The sequence below is a fragment of the Suricata suricatta genome, chromosome 13, assembly GCF_006229205.1.
Source record: "Suricata suricatta isolate VVHF042 chromosome 13, meerkat_22Aug2017_6uvM2_HiC, whole genome shotgun sequence".
In the NCBI taxonomy this organism is placed as follows: Eukaryota; Metazoa; Chordata; class Mammalia; order Carnivora; family Herpestidae; genus Suricata; species Suricata suricatta.
Genome location: NC_043712.1, coordinates 84,976,400 through 84,995,896, shown reverse-complemented (window position 1 = coordinate 84,995,896; position 19,497 = coordinate 84,976,400). Strand labels below are relative to the sequence as shown.

Below are 19,497 nucleotides of genomic sequence, written 5' to 3'. Positions count from 1 at the left end.
CAACAATGATAGATCCCATGATTATTTATAAAGATTGATGAGTATTTCGCTGCATTGCCACACCATAATTTATTTAAGGCATCACTATTGATAGCCACTCGGGTTATTTCCAGTACTGCTGATATTACAAACCAATGGAGCTATAAGTGACCCCACCTATGTGTTTGTAGGGCACGGGCCCCTGTGTGGTCACTTCCTTGGAAACCCTGCCGTAAGTGGTCTCTCGGCATCAAAGCGTATGTACCTTTGAGATATACACATGTCCCAGTAGCATAACACATATCATGGGAAAACAGCACTTATATGAATGTGGATTTCACCCCAACTCAGGACTTAGTTGTGGGAGTTCAAGTGGGCCAGTGGTGAGTTTGTGGGAGGGCAAATATTTGGAGGCAGTCCCCACCCATAAGTTTCTAACATGTTCCTATGCCAGCAGGTAATTTTTCAGGCCTCAGAAGGGGCTCAGTAGGAGAATTTGCTGACCTTGTTTGGCCACCAGTGCCATACAATTTCTTTGAATATCTTGCTTTTCCAGGAAACCAGACTAGGGAAGTTCATTTGGCTGAAAAACGTCACTTAAATTTTGAGGAACCTGCTGAGGGTATAATGTCCAAGGGTATTTTCTTCCAATCATGTTTGGGGAAGACATTTCCTAGCCCCAAGCTTTCTTTATCACCAGCAATTGCCAGCAATCCTGGGCAGTTTCCCTGGCAAACTGATCCGGGACGTAGAGTAAGAGGCATGAGTGGTGGCCATGAGATTCGGCACCTTCTACTGGCCAGAGAGTAATGAAAGAGGAGTTGGGTATGGAGAGGAAATAGACACGGGCCGGACTGCATCAAGACCTGGCCAGTTCAGATGGGCTCTTTCAACAGGTGGATGAAGGTGAAGAAATACCTGGTGTTTCACCTTAAACCCGAGGTCCACCACTCCACACACTTCACTCCAGCCTCCTTTCCTGACATCCTGGGACGCTGTTCTAGGGTGGGGCATTCCATCACCCAGGCTTGGTGTGGGAGAGGAGCGATCGGGAAGAACTGGTAGAATGAGCAGTCTACTCCTACTTCTAGTCATTCCTACCCAAAGAGGAGAGCAGTGACATAAGTTAACCTTCATGGAGTTCTTTTTTTTTTTTTAACGCAACATTCATTATATTTATTTTACTAAATAGTATGGTTCAAAAAAAACACAAACAAATCAGAAAACTTTTACTTAAAACTAGTCCAATGAGATGGATAGGGTTGATGCCACCCCATCCCCTTCTATGTATATGAAGCTGTAGCCATATCTGACAGCAAGCACTCAAGTACACTTTGCCTTTCCTGTTGAACATGAATGAACTTCTCTGAACAAAAGAGACAAATGAAGTTTTACAAGATATAGGCACTTTATGTTCCCAGTTTTTAAAAATAAGCCAAGTGGGGCACCTGGGTGGTTCAGTCAGTTAAGTGTCCGGCTTCAGTTCAGGTCATGATTTCACGATTGTGGGTTCGAGCTCCACATTGGGCTCTGTGCTGACAGCTAGCTCAGAGCCTGGAGCCTGCTTCGGATTCTGTAGCTCCCTCTCTCTCTGACCCTCTGCTGCTCACACTGTCTCTCAAAAATAAATAAAAAAATAAAAATAAAAATAACCCAAGTGAAAAATACTTAGTAAAAGTAACTGGAACAGACAAAGCTTTAAGAGTTCTACTATTAGTTCTAGTGACTTACACTCAATGCAAACAGACAGCATCAAACAAGTAAAACAAACAGAAGTTTAACTGGGTTTAGTGGGCATATATGTAAAAAAAGAAATCCTATTTACTGTAATTGGAGAAAAATGGCCATTTGAATCCAACCTAAAGATATGTCAACAGTGTACATTAAATCTTGTGTACGTATGTAGCTGAGTAACAGCTGAAAGCTTTGCAAGAGTGTGTGAGAAAAGCAAAAAGTGCTTTTGATTCCACAGTATCTGATTAAACAAAACAAAGCAATTTACCAAAAAAAAAAAGCACCAAATGATACTTTAAAACAAATAGTTCATCATTTTGATGAAGATATACATGTAGAGTCCACTTCCTGGGGACGTAGCTATCTAAAAGTGGCATGTCACTATCCAGAGGTGCAGGAGCAAGTTCACATACATGAAACAGTGCGGCCTCACGAGCGTCGGCTTCAGGCAATGGCTCCAGGCGAACAAGTTTCCTTTGGGTTGGCTCTGGGTCTAGGCTGCCATCCAGAAGCTCATCAACCTCTATGGGTTCATCTACAGAGGACATAACTTCTGATGATGCTGGACTCCCCTGTTCAACAGTAGAAGCAGGCTTCCCAGCGAGGAGTGCAAGAAGGGGAAAGGCAGTGTACTGGATAAGCTGCTTCTTTGTTTTGGGTTTGAATTTTCTTCCCTCTTCTGAAACTGGCTGAACTACATTGTTCTTGGTAGTTTCTAATCCTTCACTCTTAGATTTTGTACTATTGATGTAATCTGTGGGATTCATCTGCACAGAACTAGTGAAAAGATCAATCAGGAGATCTGGGTCTACGCTAAACTGTCTTCCTGACAGCATGGCTCGGAAGTCCTCTAAGCCACAATCAACACTGTCAAGATAATCCAACAGCTCAGCTTTTCCCAAAACGTGGATGTTATCATTTAAAATGGAATCCATCATGGTCTCAGGACCTTCTGTGGTCAGACTAGATGAGCCACTTAGCTGGACAGCACTAGACATGAGAGGGCTGGTGCCATCACTGCCTGAACTTAGGGATTCTCTGGCTGGTTCCTTCTGATCTCCACTCTGAATGGCAGGTGCACACTCGTCCTCACTGTCATCTTCAACAATGACGATGTCAGGGTACTGGCTACAGCTGGAGGGATCAGATATAACATCCTCATTAGGGTCTGGAATAACTGGGATGTTTTCTTCATCTGCATTATCATCAGTTATATCATAAATAATTATGTCATCTGAAATTCGCTCCCTTGGCTTTAAACCTTCAGTCCTACTGTGTGGAACTTTATGATGGTGATTATCAGCTGGTTCTTTGACTATGTGTTGAAACAGATTCTTCTTTTGGGCTCCATTAGTATTTAGAAGTAGAGGTCTTTTACGTTTTAAACTCACAAGTTGGTTGTTCTGAACCAACGTAACAATAAACTGGACAATCTTTTGAATAACTTGTTGCTGTTGTGCATGTTTTGCTTGTAATTCTGACCTCCTTCCAAAGGGACTCATTCTCACTTTTTTAATTCAGAAAGCCTCGACTCAATAGTTTCCTTTTTTATTTGAACCTTCCGAGCACTACTTATAGTTTTTGTTAAATCTTCCTGACGAATCTTATTTTCTTCTGGTTTTGAAAATGAAACCTTCCTTTTAATGTTCTCCAATAAGTCATCCTGGCCTTGTTTGAAGTAAGGATGCTGAAATTCAACAGGACCATCTCTTTCCTGCTTTACAATTCTGGAATCAATATGTACAACTTTACAGAAACCATGCATATTCAGTTGCCTCACAAAGCTTGCCCTGTTATTGTGCTTGAAATATTTGGGAAGAATTTCTTTTGCAAATCTTTGTTCATCCAAACCCAGAAAACTTTGGCCATTCTGGCTCCAGGTGATGAACTCGTTGGTATGGGTTTCCTCCACAAGCGTCCACAGCCTGCTGAGGAAAACGGGCACATTCGAACTCTGCTTCATTGTTAACGAGATGCAGGGATTCCAAATCCTACACCCTAATAGGGCAGTGGCGATGGCGATGGTAGCAGCCAACCCTTATGGAGTTCTAATTATTGGCAGGACTTCCATGTGCTTTATGTGTATTAACCCGTTAGCTCTCACAACCACCCTAGAAGACAGGCACGCTAATGGTCTCATTTTATAAACAGGGAAACTGGGGTACTCAGAGGGCGGACAATTTTGCTGAAGGACATGTACCGAGTGAACGGGAGGACTGGGATTTAACCCCCACCGTCTAGCTCCAAGGTTCTTTTACTTATTATTGCTCTCCTTTGTGTTTGTAATAGTGAGCGTCTCTGATTCTGTCTTCAACCAAACACTCCTGAAACAACCAGAATATACAGATATGGGGGATGACATTAGAGAAACCGATCGGAGTTCTTGAGCCTGTTTGTTATCAAACCTGATAAATGAAAGGGGATTAAGTGGAGCCCCTCCTGGCCTGGGTTATAAAAGAGAACAGCATCTTCAGGGACAGAACCCTGGGAATTCTAGTGGCAGGGTTATGTGACATTATCTGACAGTGACACACTTTGCATCAGAAGTAGGGGGTATGAGGACATTTTTGCTTCTGCTCTGTGTCAGCTCTAACTCCTTTCGTCTCCCCTCCTGTTCTCTCTATCCCGTCTTCATAAGCTGCAGCTGCTTTGTGTCTGGTAGACATATGCATTATTGATCTCTCCTGCAGGCTAACACTCTGATGTGTGTGCATATCTAGATACCTTTATATCATCTATATATATATGCATATATATTTCATACATATAAACTTATCTCTATAAAATTAATTTTCCAAAAATATTAAGTAATCAAATTTAACAAACTGTTTACTCCATATGCCTAAGGTAATTAAATTATGACCTTAAAGCTCAGTAGAACAGGAGAAGAGTTGAGTCAGATGAGGTACCAAAGGCTGCCAAAGGTCCAGCCGGACACCAGAGCCGGGACTAGATACTAAGGATGAAGAGACATAGATTCGGGGGTAAGGGACCAAGGAGAGTGGACCTGGTTAGGAAGCTGAGGTGTGCTGGGAAGGAAGGAGACTGGGCTAGCCAGTAGGGCTGAAGAGGGGAGCACTACATTTCCATTGTGGACACAACGGCCAGCATGTTCCCTCCCTGCCCATACCCACACAGGACAGCCAATGCCTCCTGTCCCCTAGCAAACTGAAGGATCGTCATGGTACTTTAATTTGCCAAAAACTGACTTGCAAAAGACATTTGCTATATCTTGTCAATAGATGTCTGTAGGCGCATGTGTGTGTGACATTATTCATTTCCAGTAACTTCTTGAAGTTCAAACCAGAGCATTCTTATAACCATCCTGACTCTGAGGAAGTATTCTCCTGTCTTACTTCCCTCTCTCCGCGTTCAACCCTTGGTTCCCCAATTTTAACTCCTCTCTCTATAGCCACCAAATTTGAAGATTCCCTGACTATCCACAGAATTCCCCAGTGTCCCCTTTCATTAATTCAGGAGAAATATCAAAGAGGAACTTCTTTCTGAGCTCCATAACCCAGATTTATAAATTGTTCTCAGTGGCACTTTGGGTCTTGTGAATCCACTTTCTCTAGAAGTCCCAGCTGTCTTCCCAACTGACTGCCCAGAAATACCAGACCTCTTGAAAAACAATATTATTCTTTTTTTTTTTAATGTTTATTTATTTTTGAGAGAGAGAGAGAGAGAGAGAGAGACAAAGCACAAGGGGGGAGGGGCAGGGAGAGAGGGACACAAAGAATTCGAAGCAGGCTCCAGGCTGTGAGCTGTCAGCACAGAGCCCGATGTGGGGCTCAAATTCAAGAACCGTGAGATCATGACCTGAGCTGAAGTCAGATGCTTAACCCACTGATGCACCCATTGGCCCCCAAAATATTTATTATTTCTAAGAGATATAATGAATCATGTTTGGAGCAAAGAATGATGTATATCCCAGGACTGTAGGATTATACTGAACATCCAGAAAGAATTTAAAGCTGTTCACAAGGCTCTCTAACATACAACAAACAAGCACAAATGAAAAGTGGGTCAAGAAAGGGCAGGGAAAGAAGAGTGAAGTCTAACCCGAGAGTCTCCTCTCCTCCCTGGGCACACGCCAGGATTGCATGATCCCTGTCAGAATACACAGGCTTGCTGTGGTTGACCTACCATCTGCTTTTTTCCAGACCTAGACACTTATCACCTGACTGTTCTCCCTGCTTCCATGCTCCTACATTGCAGCAAAAGTGAGTTCATAACACAAGGAAGGTCAATCATTCTCCTCCTTAAAACCTTCCACAACTTCCCATTGCATTGAGAATGGAAACCAAACTCCTTATCATGCATTCAAAGTCCTGCCTGGCTAGCTTTCCAATTTCATCCATGCCCTTCTCCCTCCCTCACTTGCTACTCTCTTCTCACTGGGGCCTCCTTTCTATCCCCTGATCATGTCAAACTCAGTCCCCTCAAAGCTTTTGTGCAAACTGTACCTCCTGCTGCAAGTACAACTTTTGTATGGCTCAGTTTAAACGTTACCTTTTGAGAGAAATTCCTGCCCTGTTCATCATCTGTAAAGTCAGTTCATGACTCTTACATGTTACCTTGGTCATTTTATCTTTTTTAAGTTTATCCACCTATTTTGAATGGGGAGGGAGGGGCAGAGAGAGAGAGGAAGAAAGAGAATCCCAAGCAGGCTCTGTGCTGTCCGTGTGGAACCCAATGTGGGGCTCAAACCCATGAACTATGAGATCATTACCTGAGCAGAGATCAAGTGAGACATTTAACTAACTGAGCCATCCATGTGCCCCTACCTTGAGCTCTTATTTATTGGTATTGTCGCACTTAGGTAGTCATTTATTTGTTTATTATGTATCTCCACCTCACCCCCAGACCCTCATCTTGAGTACGAGCTCCACCAGGCAGGAGCCGTCCCATGTCTGTTTTGTTCTTTCCTATATCTTCAGTATCTAGCCCAAAGCTTGCCAGGCAGTAATTGCTCACTAAATATCAGTTGAATGAAAAAGTAAAATTTTCTCTAAGCTTTCCAAATCCAACATTGGCCAGTTAAACAATGAATAATGCTTCTAAGGCTGGGCGGCAAAACAAAACAGCTTCTCACTTGAGGAAACACAACTACTTTGGCATTAAGACCAAAGGGAATTTTTTCCTAGAGTTCCTTAGAAAGCACATTATGTAATAATGTGAAGGATGTCCTCATTGATATTTTTAAATTATATTCAATAACCAGTTTCAAAAAATGCATTGTTAAAACAACCTCAATAGAGGCCAATGACATTAGAGCTATTTTAATTTAATGCAGTCTCTTCTTGCTGGTGTACCAATATCCACACGGTCTTGATGTTCAGCTGTAGCCAACACTGAGCTCTCCCTCCAAAGTCATATATTCCTCTTTTTCCATCTATATTATGTGTCCCAGCCTCCCTTGCAACTGGGTATGATCATGTGACTGAGTTCTCACCAATGGAATGGGAGAGAGGAAATTATGTGCATTGTTTCCAAACTTGGCTCATATAAGCCTTTCACTGCGTTCGTCTATATTCTCCTAGTTTAATAAGCTACATGGAGAGCCCCTAAGGAAACCTTAGAAACTACACACTGACTATAACAGAGCCATTATCCATCCAAGTCCTTGAATGACTACACAGAGCAAACTGCCTACCTAAGTAGATACTGACTCTGTCTTTTTGTTTATAGAAAGTTTACTCCATGCCTATGGACACAACATATATATTCTTCTACCAACTCATATTCAGCCTTTGCAATGTGCTTGAGTTGCATTACACACATTAACTCAGGTAATTATCCTAACAGCTCTCTTGAGTCAGGTACTATCATGGGCTCCGTTTTACACATCAAGAACGAAAGAAGTTCAGTAACTTAGGCAAGGTCACATAAACAGGAAGCAGCAAATCCAGAATTCAAACCCAAACAGCCTAACTCTACAGTACCTGCTCTCAATCACTCTACTATCCTATTTTCCAATAGAGTATTATTACATTCTTTTTTCATATAGGTACCAACTAACTAACTAACTAAAGCCAAACTTTAGTCTTCAGCCATGTTTGTGATTCCTGTGTCCATTGGAAACACTTTAACACTTGGCATGAATTATTGTGGGTCACTATACACTGTCTCTCAACCACTGTTTGGTACAGATAAGTGAAATCTTGGGTGTAAACTACCTTTGGGTCTCTTCTTTTTGTTTCTTCAGTTTTTTACAGGGAGATGGAGGCAGTGATAAGACTGCATGAGTCGGGGGGGGGGGCAGGGGCGGCGAGGGGGAGGGGAGATGTTGGAGTAGAAAAGCACCAGGAGTTGGTTTTCCCACCTGGACAATAATTACAGTGGCAGAATCTGTCTAACACAACTATTCTGGAACTCGGGAATCTATTGAAGACTTGCAATTTCCAGGGTAGGGCATGGTAAATTGCAGTTAATTTTGATACATTTCACTCTTACCTGGCAGGGGAGACACCATGATCAGGAAGGTGGTTTTCCCAGGGCGAGGCTTATCCATTCCCCTCCGATGTGCTGACCTCTGCAATTTCCCCGAATGTGGGAAACTCGACTGCATATTTGTGGTCATGAGGGACTGCATTTGTGCTTTCCCCTGTAAAAAATTTTTTTGATACATTTGAGCTCATAGCACAATAGCAGCTGCACATCTCCCACCACTAGTCCTGTGGCAGGAGGCTAACTATGCACAGATTCCTGGAGCAGCCCACACACAGCTTGTGGGAGCCGGGGCAGGCAAAAAAGACCCTATCCTCCAAATCCTGAGGATATGTGCTCTGATCACTGATTGCAGCCATCTGACCACAGAGGTGCAGACAAAGAGGCAGTGGCCATTTTTGTTGTACCCCCTCTCATTGCTGCAATCCCCTCCCCCTCCTGCTGAAGTGACTTTTGGGGGACTTAAAGGGTCAAAGCCCTTTTCTTACCATCCCCTCAAACCTCACATTTTTCTCTTTTTTCCCTTTGGGGAGCCAGACAACAAAGACTAAGACATTTATAACTGCAGATATAAGAAAAATTTTAAAGTGACTGCATATGGCCAGGGAAAGGAATAGGTTCAGAGTACACCCAAGAAGATCTTAAGTTTACTTAGTTATCCCTGGCACAGGGATAGACTACAACAATAACAACAACAAAATGAAAATAATATACAAAGCCATAACAAAACAGCAAACTCTAGGGAATACAGAGAATCTTATTTCCAGAGTTACCACATTATTAGATTCAAATGTCTTATTTTCTACAAAAACAACAAAAAATAAGGCATACAAAGAAACAGGAAAGTATGGTACATTTGAAGGAAAAAATAAATCAACAGAAAAAGACCTGATGGCAGATCTAATAGAAAAAGACTCTAAAACAAGTGTGTTAAAGGTGCACAAAGAATGAAAGGATGATATGGAGAAAGTCAAGAAAATGATGTATGAACAAAACAGAAAGATCAATAAGGAGGCAGAAAACTGAAAAAAGAAACCCAAAAGAAATTCTGGAGCACAAAAGTCTAATCCCTTAAATGAAAAATTCACTAGAGGGATTCAAAGGCAGAGTTGAATGGGCAGAAGAAAGGATCAGTGAACTTGAAGATAAGACAGTGGAAATTATCTAGTCCGAGGAACAGAAAGAAAAGACATCGAAGAAAAGTAAACAGAGCCCAAGTGACCTGTGGGACACCATCAAGTACGCCAGAACATGCATCATGTGAATTCCAGAATGATAAGAGACACAAAAAGAGACAGAAAGAATATCTGAAGAAGTAATGGCTGAAAACTTCCAAAATTTGATTAAAGACATAAATATAAATATCCAAAAGGCTCAATGAACTTTCGCTTCTGAACTTCACTGAGACACAGTATAACCAAACTTTTGAAAGACAAAGACAAAGAGAAACTTGAAAGCAGCAAATGAGAAGCAACCTATCCTCAGTAAGATTATCAGCAGATTTATTATCTAGTTTTTCGGAGGAATTTTGGAGGCCAGAAGGCAGTAAGCTGATAGTTATTACTAATAGACTTGCTCTGCAAGAAATGCTCAAAGAGTCCTAGAGAGTGAAATGAAATGACAATGGACAGCAACTCAAAGCCATGTGAAGAAATAAAAAACTTGATAAAGATAAATACACATGCAATTATTGAAGCTAGTATTAAGGTAACAACATTTTGTAATCCTACTTTTTGTTTTCTAAATGATTTAAGAAATATATGCACTTAAAAGAATTATTAGTTTATGTTTTAGGGGATACAATATATAAAAATATAATTTTGTGACTTCAGTAGTCAAAATGGATGGGGACAAAGCTTTAAAGTATGTTCGTATGTTATTGAAGTTAAGGAGGCATAAATTCAAATTAGAGTGTTAGAACTTAAGGATGTTAAATGTAATACCATGGGAATAATAAAGAAAATAGCTACAGAATATTTACCAGAGAGATAAAGAGAGAGAGAGAAAGAGAGAGAGAGAGAATTTAAACATTTCCCTACAAAAAAATTAAACACAATATAGAGAGTAATGCAGTAAATGAAGGACAAAAATGCTATAGGGTATATAGGATATAGAAAAATGACACAATTAAGTCCCATCTTATCCATAATTTCAATGGCTTAAACTCTCCAATCAAATATGAAGATTGACAGATGGATCAAAACACAAGAGACAACTATATGCTCTCTATATTTACTTTATCTTCAAAGGTACAAATAGATGGAAATTAAAAGGTTGGAAAACATATTCCATGCAAATAGTAATGCAAAGAAAGCAGGGGTAACTATACTAATATCAGACAAAACTGACTTTAAAACCAAAATGTTTGCGAGAGACAAGGAAGGACATTATATATTAATAAAAAATTAATACAGCAAGAACATATAACATCCCATCTACAATAGCATCAAGAATACAAGACTTAGGAGTTAACCAAGGAGGTGAAGACTCATAAAATGAAAACTACAAAACATTGCTGAAAGAAATTAAAAAAGACACAAATGGAAACCCATCCCATGTTCATGGGTTGGAAAGCTTAATATTGTGATGATGACAATCTACCGATTCAGTGCCATCCCAATGGTATTTCTGCAGAAATAAAAAATCCATCCTGAAATTCATATGGAATCTCAAGGGACCTCAAATAGCCAAAGCAATCTTGAAAAAGACCAAAGCTAGAGGACTCACATTTCCTGATTGCAAGATTTATTACAAAGCTACAGTAATAAAAACAGCACAATATTGGGAAAAAGACAGACATATAGGTCAGTGGGAGAGAACAGAGAACCCAAAAATAAACCTTCAACATACATGATCAAATGATTTCTGACAAGCTTGCCAAGACCATTCAGTAAGTAAAGGACAGTCTTTTTAATAAATGGTGCTGGGAAAACTGGATATCCAGTGTTTGAATCGTTATCAAAAATTAACTCAAAATGTATTGAAGACCCAAATGTAGGAACTAAAATAATAAAACTCCTAGAATAAAACATAGGGCAAAAACTTTATGAGATTGGATTTGTCTTGAATATGACATCAAAGGCACAGGAACAAAAGAAAATATAGACAAATTAACCTCATGAAAAATTTTAAGTTTGCACATCAAAAACAATGTAAATGTTGTAATAAGGCAACCAATAGAATGGGAGAAGCTATTTGCAAATCATATATCTGATAAGGGATTGATATCCAGAGCTCCTAATAGTCAGCAACAAGAAAAGCCTGATTAAAAATTGACAAAGGGCTTGAACTGACATTTCTACAAAGAAGATATATGAATGGTCAGTAAGCACATGAAAAGATGTTCAACATCACTAATCTTTGGGGAAATGCAAATCGAAACCATAATGAGATACCACCTCACACCCTAGAGTGGCTACTGCCAAAAAAAAGAAAAGAAAAGAAAAAAAACAATAACCCAGAAAGTAACATGTTGGTGAGGATGTGTAGAAATTGCCCTTGCATATTGTCAATGGGAATGTAAAATAAAATGGTGCAACCACTGTGGGAAACAATATGTCAATTCCTCAAAAAGTTACCACATGACCCAGCAATTCTAGTTTTGAGTATATCACAGAAAATAATTGAAAGCAGGATCTCAAAGAAGTATAACCACGTTCATGACAGCATTATTCACATTACCTGAAAAACCTGCATGCAACTTAGATGTCCCTTCAACAGATGGATGGATAATCATACTATAGTGTATACATTCAATGGAATATCATTCAACCTTAAAAAGAAAAGAAATTCTGACATATGCTGAAACCTGGAAAAACCTTAAAAACATTATGCTTAGTGGGGTGCCCAGGTGGGTTAGTTGGTAAAGGATCCAACTCTTGATTTCAGCTCAGGTCATGATCTCTCATTCCATGGGCTTGAGTCCTGCATTGGGATCTGCACTGAGCATGGAGACTACTTGGGATTCTCTCTCTCTCTCTCTCTCTCTCTTTCTGCCCCTTCCCTGCTTGTGCTCATGCTCTCTTTCTCTCTCAAAATAAATATTTATTTTAAAAAACCAAAAACATTATGCTAAGTGAAATAAGCCAGCCACAAAAAGACAAATACTGTTATGATTCCACATATATGAAATATTTTAAAGTAATCAAAATCATAAAGACCGAAAATAGATTGGTGGTTGAAGGGGCAAGGGGAGGTGGGGAATAGACAGTTATTGTTTCTTGGGTACAGAATGTCCATTTTTAAGATGAAAAGAGCTATGGAGATGGATGGTGGTGATAGCTGCACAACAGGAATGCATTTAATACCACTTAACTGTGCACTTAAAAATGGTTAAGATGGTAAATTTTATGTTATGTGTATTTTACAATTAAAAAAAAAAAGAAATAGCATCATGAAAAAAAAAGGTTGTAGGAGTTAGGCCGAGTATCTGCTGGGGAGGGTAGGAAGATGAGCCTGAAATGATATTCACCAAGAGGTTATCTGCACAGTAGAGAAATAAACCCATTTATTTGTCTTAGGCTAGCAAATCCGTGTACCACAGCTTGGAAAAGATTTGAAACACAGCCCTATAGGATCTTTTGATCTTTGAATCAGTATAATGATCTCACTGAGTTAGCACATTTACAAAAAGTCCTGCTGCATTGCAAATTTTGACGCTGTCTCTGATATGAAGCCCAGAGCCTGGCAGACATCCTGCCTGCATGGCACGGCCTCACCCACTACGCTGTCATTGTGATGATGACTCTAATGGGACGTTGCTTGTTCAGTGGAGTAAGGGGTTTCTTAAAAGGCAGAGGTTGCCCAGGTGTGACCTGGGGGCTTACTGTGGTCTACTGACGGTTTCTGTAAATAAAGTTTTATTAGAACACAGCCGTGCTCATTTGTTTACATATTAATGATGGCTGTTTTTGCACTATAATTAATGGCAGAGTTGAGTGGTTGCAACGTTTTCATATGGCTCACAAAGCCTGAAATATTTACTATCTGACCCTTTACAGAAAATTTAAAAATGCCCACCCTTGTTATAACGGACTAGGGAGAAAGATAAAGGGACAGGCTGGAGGCTCATTGTGGGGATCTTGAACAGGGAGGCCAAGGTGCTCAGACCTTACCCCTCACTCATAGAGGGGCCACCATAGTACTAAGAAAGTGCTGTGATGACAGAAATACGTTTAAGGACAATTCTAGTGACTTTATTATAAATGATGAGAAAATGGGGGCTAAAAACAAAAGCAGGGAGTATGGTTCGGAGGAAGCTTGAGGGGGTTAGGGTCTGGAGCAGACACAGCTGGTTGTCTACCACCATCCACACCCCCACCTTCCATGGTGGCAAGGCCCCAACTTCGTTAGGTATCTATCCTCATGTGACCCAGAGAAAGATGATCTCATCCCGGGCTCCTAGGCAAATCCTGCCAGCAGCTGGTTTGAGGGGTGGGCACATGGCCTGGTTGTGGCCAGTGAGACACATGAGGCGAGCTTGCTGGTGAGGAAATGTGGAACGACCACAGCTGTCTTGCTACAAGCTTGGATGCAGGGTCAACCCCCCACCCCTAGAGAGTGGGGCCAAGAAAAGTGCAGAGAAGTAGAGACAGAGCCATTCTACATGTATATTTCTTGCTATCTGAGATAATGATCTTCCTGTTGTTTAAGTCAATATGAACAACCTGATAGAAAGGCCAAGAGAGGGCAGTAACAGTGAATTCACAAAAAAAAAAGTACTTGGAAAAAGAGATTCTGTGAAAGGGGATTAGGTCAATATTGAAGCTGAGCTATAGGGAAAAGGGAGGAGTAAATATGGTCCAAAGGTTTTAGCTCTGGTGACTGGGAACCTTAATAAACCATTAGCAGAAATGGAAAAATAATGGGCATGGCCCACTGTTTCTGTTTTGGTCAAATTATTTCCTTGTGAGGCCAACAGACATCCCAACAGAGAATCTGCTTTGCATATTGCTACATGACTCTACTCCAAACACGTGAATATGAGATAAAGTTCACTTGACCCTACAATATTGTAGCTGCCAGCAAACATTCTAGGAATGCAGTTATGTACAATATTTATTTTATTATAGATGTTTAATTATAATAGGAGGTATTATTTTATAGTGGCTGTTAGATAGGAATAAAAAAATCATTTCCTTGTAGAACTCAAATACCCATTTTTTGGGGGTGAGAGCGCAAACTTTTTCTAAAATTAGAGTGCAATAAATTTATAGGAGGGAAAATCCATTTAAGTATAGATAAATATAACTCAATTTATTTAAAAAATACATTAAATCCTATATTCATCTGCTTTTAGAATATGGCACAAAGAAGAGAAGATATCCCATAAAAAAAGTCAATGATGAGTTGCTTTTATACTTATAAAGAGACAAACACATGCAGAGAGAAAGGGACTAAATAAAGATTTGGGGGGAAGGAGGGAAGGGAAAACAGCAGGAGACAGATGGAAGCTGTGGCGGGTGCCATGGCCTGGCTAGGGCTGCAGATGAAAAGCCACAATCTCAAGTGCTGTCCTACTCCCAAGAGGCAAGCTTCAGACGTATTAGTAATGACTGCTTTAACAAAAATTTCTAGATAAAAAACAAATGAGATGATTGAGGTACTAGAACAGAGTCTATGAACAGATGAATAGTTATGTAGACAGAGATACAGTCAACTGGTTTATGGTAAAGATGACACTGCAATACAGTAAGGGAAAAGATAAGTATTTGCAGTAAATGGTGGAGGAACAATTGGTTATCCATATAATTTTTTTAAATGTGAGGCGCTTGAGTGGCTCAGTTAGTTAAGTCTCTGACTCTTGATTTTGGTTCAGGACATGATCTCATGGTTGGTGAGTTTGAGCCCCACATCTCTGCTAAGAGCACAGAGCCTGCTTGGGATTCTCAGTCTCCCCCCACCCTTTTCTTTCTCTCTTTCACTCTCTCTCAAAATAAACACTTTTTTTAAAAAGTAAAAATACTTTTTATGACATGATATGCAAAAAATTAATTCCAGAAGGACTACGGCTCTAAATGTGAAATATAACAGTGGATATCTTAAAAGAAAACACTGAAAGTGGTCTTCATGACCTTGGAGAAGGCAGTTTGCCTAAATGGGACCCACAAAAAAATAAATAAAGGGAAAAACTGGTAAATAGGACTATGTAAAATTAAGAGCTTTTTATTCATCAAAAGACCCCACTAAAAGAAAGAATAGGAAATACACAGAGTAAAAAAATATCTGACAAAGGACTTATATGTAGAATATGATAAGAATTCCTACAAATCAATCAGATAACCTAATAAAAAATGAACAGAACCCTTAAAAAGACCCTTCATGGAAGTTGATTGCCACATAGCTGATAAACATGAAAAAGAGCTCAATTCCATTAGTCATCAGGACAACACAAATGAAAACCATATTTGATATGTCTACAGATTTACCAGAAAGCCTAAAATAAAAGCAACAAAGTGCCAGATATTGGTGAGAAAGTGAAGTCCTCATACACTGATGCTGGAAATGTAGACTGGCGCACTTCCCAGTATTTCCACACTACGCCCCAGAAATCCTACTCTCGTGTATGTACATATACCAATGACTCAGCCATTGAATGTATCAGGTACATACTGACTAGAAATGAGCTCAAGGATTCATCAAAGACATACACTAGAGTATGTAGAGCAGCACTAGTCAAATTAGCTCCCCTTGCCTAGAAAAATAAAACTACACAGGCAAACAAACACTTGACTGCTTCTGGAGTTGTCTAACCCAGGTAGGTACCAGTGGTAGTGATCTCTGAAACCTCTTCATTAACATGCCTCCATGTAGTTAGTATTTGGCTCCAGCACAGCAGAGAGTTTAAGAGCATGGGCTCTGAAGCCATATTGTTTTTGTATCCTGCAGCCAGAGCTTACTGGACACATGATTTTGGTCCAGTTACCTAAACTTTCTGTTCCTTTTTCTTTTCAACTGTCAAGAAGGGATGTTAATAGTACTTTCCTCACAGAGATTTTAGGGAGACTAAATGAATCAACACACACAAAGCATAGAGAATATTACCCAGCATGTAGTAAAAGGCTTAAAAATCTTAATACTATTGGGGCGCCTGGGTGGCTCAGTCGGTTAAGTGTCTGACTTCGGCTCAGGCCAGGATCTCACAGCTTGTGGGCTCAAGCCCTACACTGGGCTCTGTGCTGACAGCGTAGAGGCTGGAGCCTGCTTCCGATTCTGGCTCCATCTCTCTCTGCCCCTCTCCTGCTCATGCTCTTTCTCTCTCTCTCAAAATATAAACAAACATTAAAAAATAAAAAATTTCTTAATACTATTTATTAAGCCTCTTTCATATGTTTTAGTGTTCTAATATGGAATTAGAACTCATTCAATTACAAAAATACACAATTGGGTTAGAATCAATGAGGCATCAAAATTCATGAACTCACCAAGGATTGATAAAATATAACTTAAGTGTCAGAGAGGATAAAGATTGAGTTCAAACTGCTTTAATTATTTTCTGGCAATTCAATGGTTTCTCTAACACTGTTATTTGTGGCTTTTGTTTTGTTTTGTTTTGGGAGGAGGAAGAGGCTTTATTCCTATAACTCACGATAGTATGTTTCACTCATGGTGTTTTAAAGGGTAGCATGGACGTCTGGATCATCTCTATACTCTCCATGAAGCCTAGTAGATACAGTAGGCACTAAATGAATGTTCGTTCAAATAAAGGGGACATATGACTCAGCAATAGCACTGCTGGGGATCTACCCAAGGGATACAGAAGTGCTAATGCATAGGGAGGGGCACATGTACCCCAATGTTCATAGCAGCACTGTCAACAATAGCCAAGTCATGGAAAGAGCTTAAATATCCATCACCAGATGAATGGATAAAGAAGATGTGGTATATATATATATATACATATATATATATACAATGGAATACTACATGGCAATGAGAAAGAATGAAATCTGGCCATTTGTAGCAAAGTGGATGGACCTTGAGGGTGTCATGCTAAGCGAAATAAGTCAGGCAGAGAAGGACAGATACCGTATGTTGTCACTCATAGGTCTAACAGGAGAAACCTAACAGGGGACCATAGGAAGGGGAAGGGGAGGTGGAAAGAGTTAGGGAGAGGGAGTAAGGCAAATCATGAGAGACTCTTGAATACTGAGAACAAACTGAGGGCTGAAGAGGGAGGGGGAAAGGGGAAGGGTTGATGGGCATGGAGGGGGGCACTTATGGGGAAGAGCACTGGGTGTTATATGGAAACCAACTTGGTAATAAACTATTAAAAAATAAATAAATAAAAATGATATTAATCATTTTTAGCCCTGAACCATTTAGTCTATTTGGGTAGAAGACAATTGTCACAAATTTCCCTTCCAAAACTAGTAGAAAAAAATTTACAGGTTAACTTGAACTTTAATGAATTCCTTATTAAGAGAATAGCTAATTCTACATAAAGGTCATTTGCTACAAACAAAACAAACAAACAAAACCAAGGGGATGAGTTCTCACTGATGGTGTACTTGTTTCTGTTTAATTAGAAACCAACCAGGTCATTGTTATGTTTTGTTTTCAGTTTGACTGAAGAATAGACAGAAATATTTAACTTGAGGTATAAAAAGAGGAATTACTTTTCACTAGAAAACAGCTTGTTCTGAAATTACCAAGGAGTGAACCGTCTTTCTTTAAAAACAAAACACGGGTATCCAAATAAACATTTTCTAAGTTGTCCCTAAATAAGTTACAGTATCCTACGTAAGTAATTTCTGCTTTACATTAGAGTTCAGCATTTAATGACACGAGGGACCAGATGAATCAAAAAGGAATCAATACCAGCATTTTAAATGGGGTCAAATTGAAAGAGAAAAGACATGCTGGTTAATGGTAACATAATGAAAAATTCGAGAATTATGATGATCACCTCAGACCATCAACCCAACACAGCTTTAATTTAGGTATTTTACTTTATAGAGGAAAAACATTAAACATTTTAACTTTAAATTTTTTCAGTTTTTAAAAATAAAATTTTAATAATAAATACAAAATTAATTTTGATTTAAAAATGGTTTTTAAAGTCATCTATAACAATACCAGTCTGGATGGGTTCATAGCTCCTGGACTTTAAAATAATTTAATAAATCATTTCTGGGCATTGATACTGACTAGACCATCCATCATGCATTAGATAATGCTGTCTCCTTCAGACCTCACTCTGGTTTACCCGTTAGGAAACAGACTCCGTGAAGTTAAACCATAGACCCAAAGTCACAGAGTTCATAATGGCGGAACTTGGGTCTGACTCCAGGTTTCTACACAACCTCTCACTTTTCCCAAATACATGTACATTTCGCAGAACAGCTAAATTATTATTATTTCTTTTTTTTTTTTTTTTTTTTACCATCCACAGTCACCCAGAATGAAGCAACTTTTAGAACAGTGGTAAAACAGCAAACACGTATTTATTGTTTTTGTCTTTGTCTTTCAGTTTTCTCCTCAGTGATGCATGAATCACTTTAATCACTTTGAAGTTCCCAAGCATCTTCAGTGCCGTAGAAAGAGACCATTTTGTTGGATCTCATACATGTTAGAACCGACAACTTTTTTTCTATCTTGCTAAGAGACGTGGTTGATGGATAGAACTTGCTCTCAGTCATTTGTTGTTGCTGATTTAAATTTTTTTCATTATTCATGCTTCATGTGGCATTTTCTTTAATTCTCACAACAACAAAAAAAGACTCTTCTAATCAGTTTCAGTTATGCAAATTTTGTTGTCTATTGAGTAACTTTTCCATGATCTTTCATTTTTCACAACAGCAGAGCACTGAGGTGAAAACCACTTTTTGTGTCTTGTGAGACTGGATGCTTGGTCTCAGGGCAGACGGCCGAAGCTTCCCAGGGAGCAGCTACGACCTGAAAGGGGAAGCTTGGGTGTGGGGGATTCTGATAGTCACCAATAACCCCCAAATGCTGGCCAAAAGTTCCACCTTGCAGTTATGCAGAAACTTCACTCATGTTCAACTCAGTTCTTAGACTGGATACACATGCTGGAATCATTCTTGCAAATGTTTCCAAGGCCCGAATGGTTTAGTGATTTCATATCAACAGAAACATATTTCATGTCTATAGCATCATAAACAATGGGTTGATTTGTTCTACTCATTTTTTTAAATAATAGTATCACATGGATCCAAACCCACAGTCAGAGCCCATAAATAAACTGCTTTTCCATAGTCAAGGCCCTACTGGGAGAGAAACCAGTGAAAAATGGGGGAGAGGTAAATGAAAGAAAATAATTCAGTACAGTTGGGTTCAAATTCAGATTGAACAAGAAACTATAGATGCTGGCGA

At 39.5% G+C, this 19,497-nt stretch overlaps 1 non-coding gene and 1 pseudogene across 1 annotated transcript; one reads left to right on the top strand and one right to left on the bottom strand.

Moving 5' to 3' along the window:
- Window positions 1-1,070: 1,070 nt before the first annotated feature.
- Window positions 1,071-3,697, bottom strand: LOC115275978 (annotated as a pseudogene).
- Window positions 3,698-8,161: 4,464 nt separating this feature from the next.
- LOC115277193 lies at window positions 8,162-8,323 on the top strand. The gene has a single exon (XR_003902296.1). It is a non-coding gene; the product is annotated as a U1 spliceosomal RNA (small nuclear RNA).
- The last annotated feature ends 11,174 nt before the right edge of the window (window positions 8,324-19,497 follow it).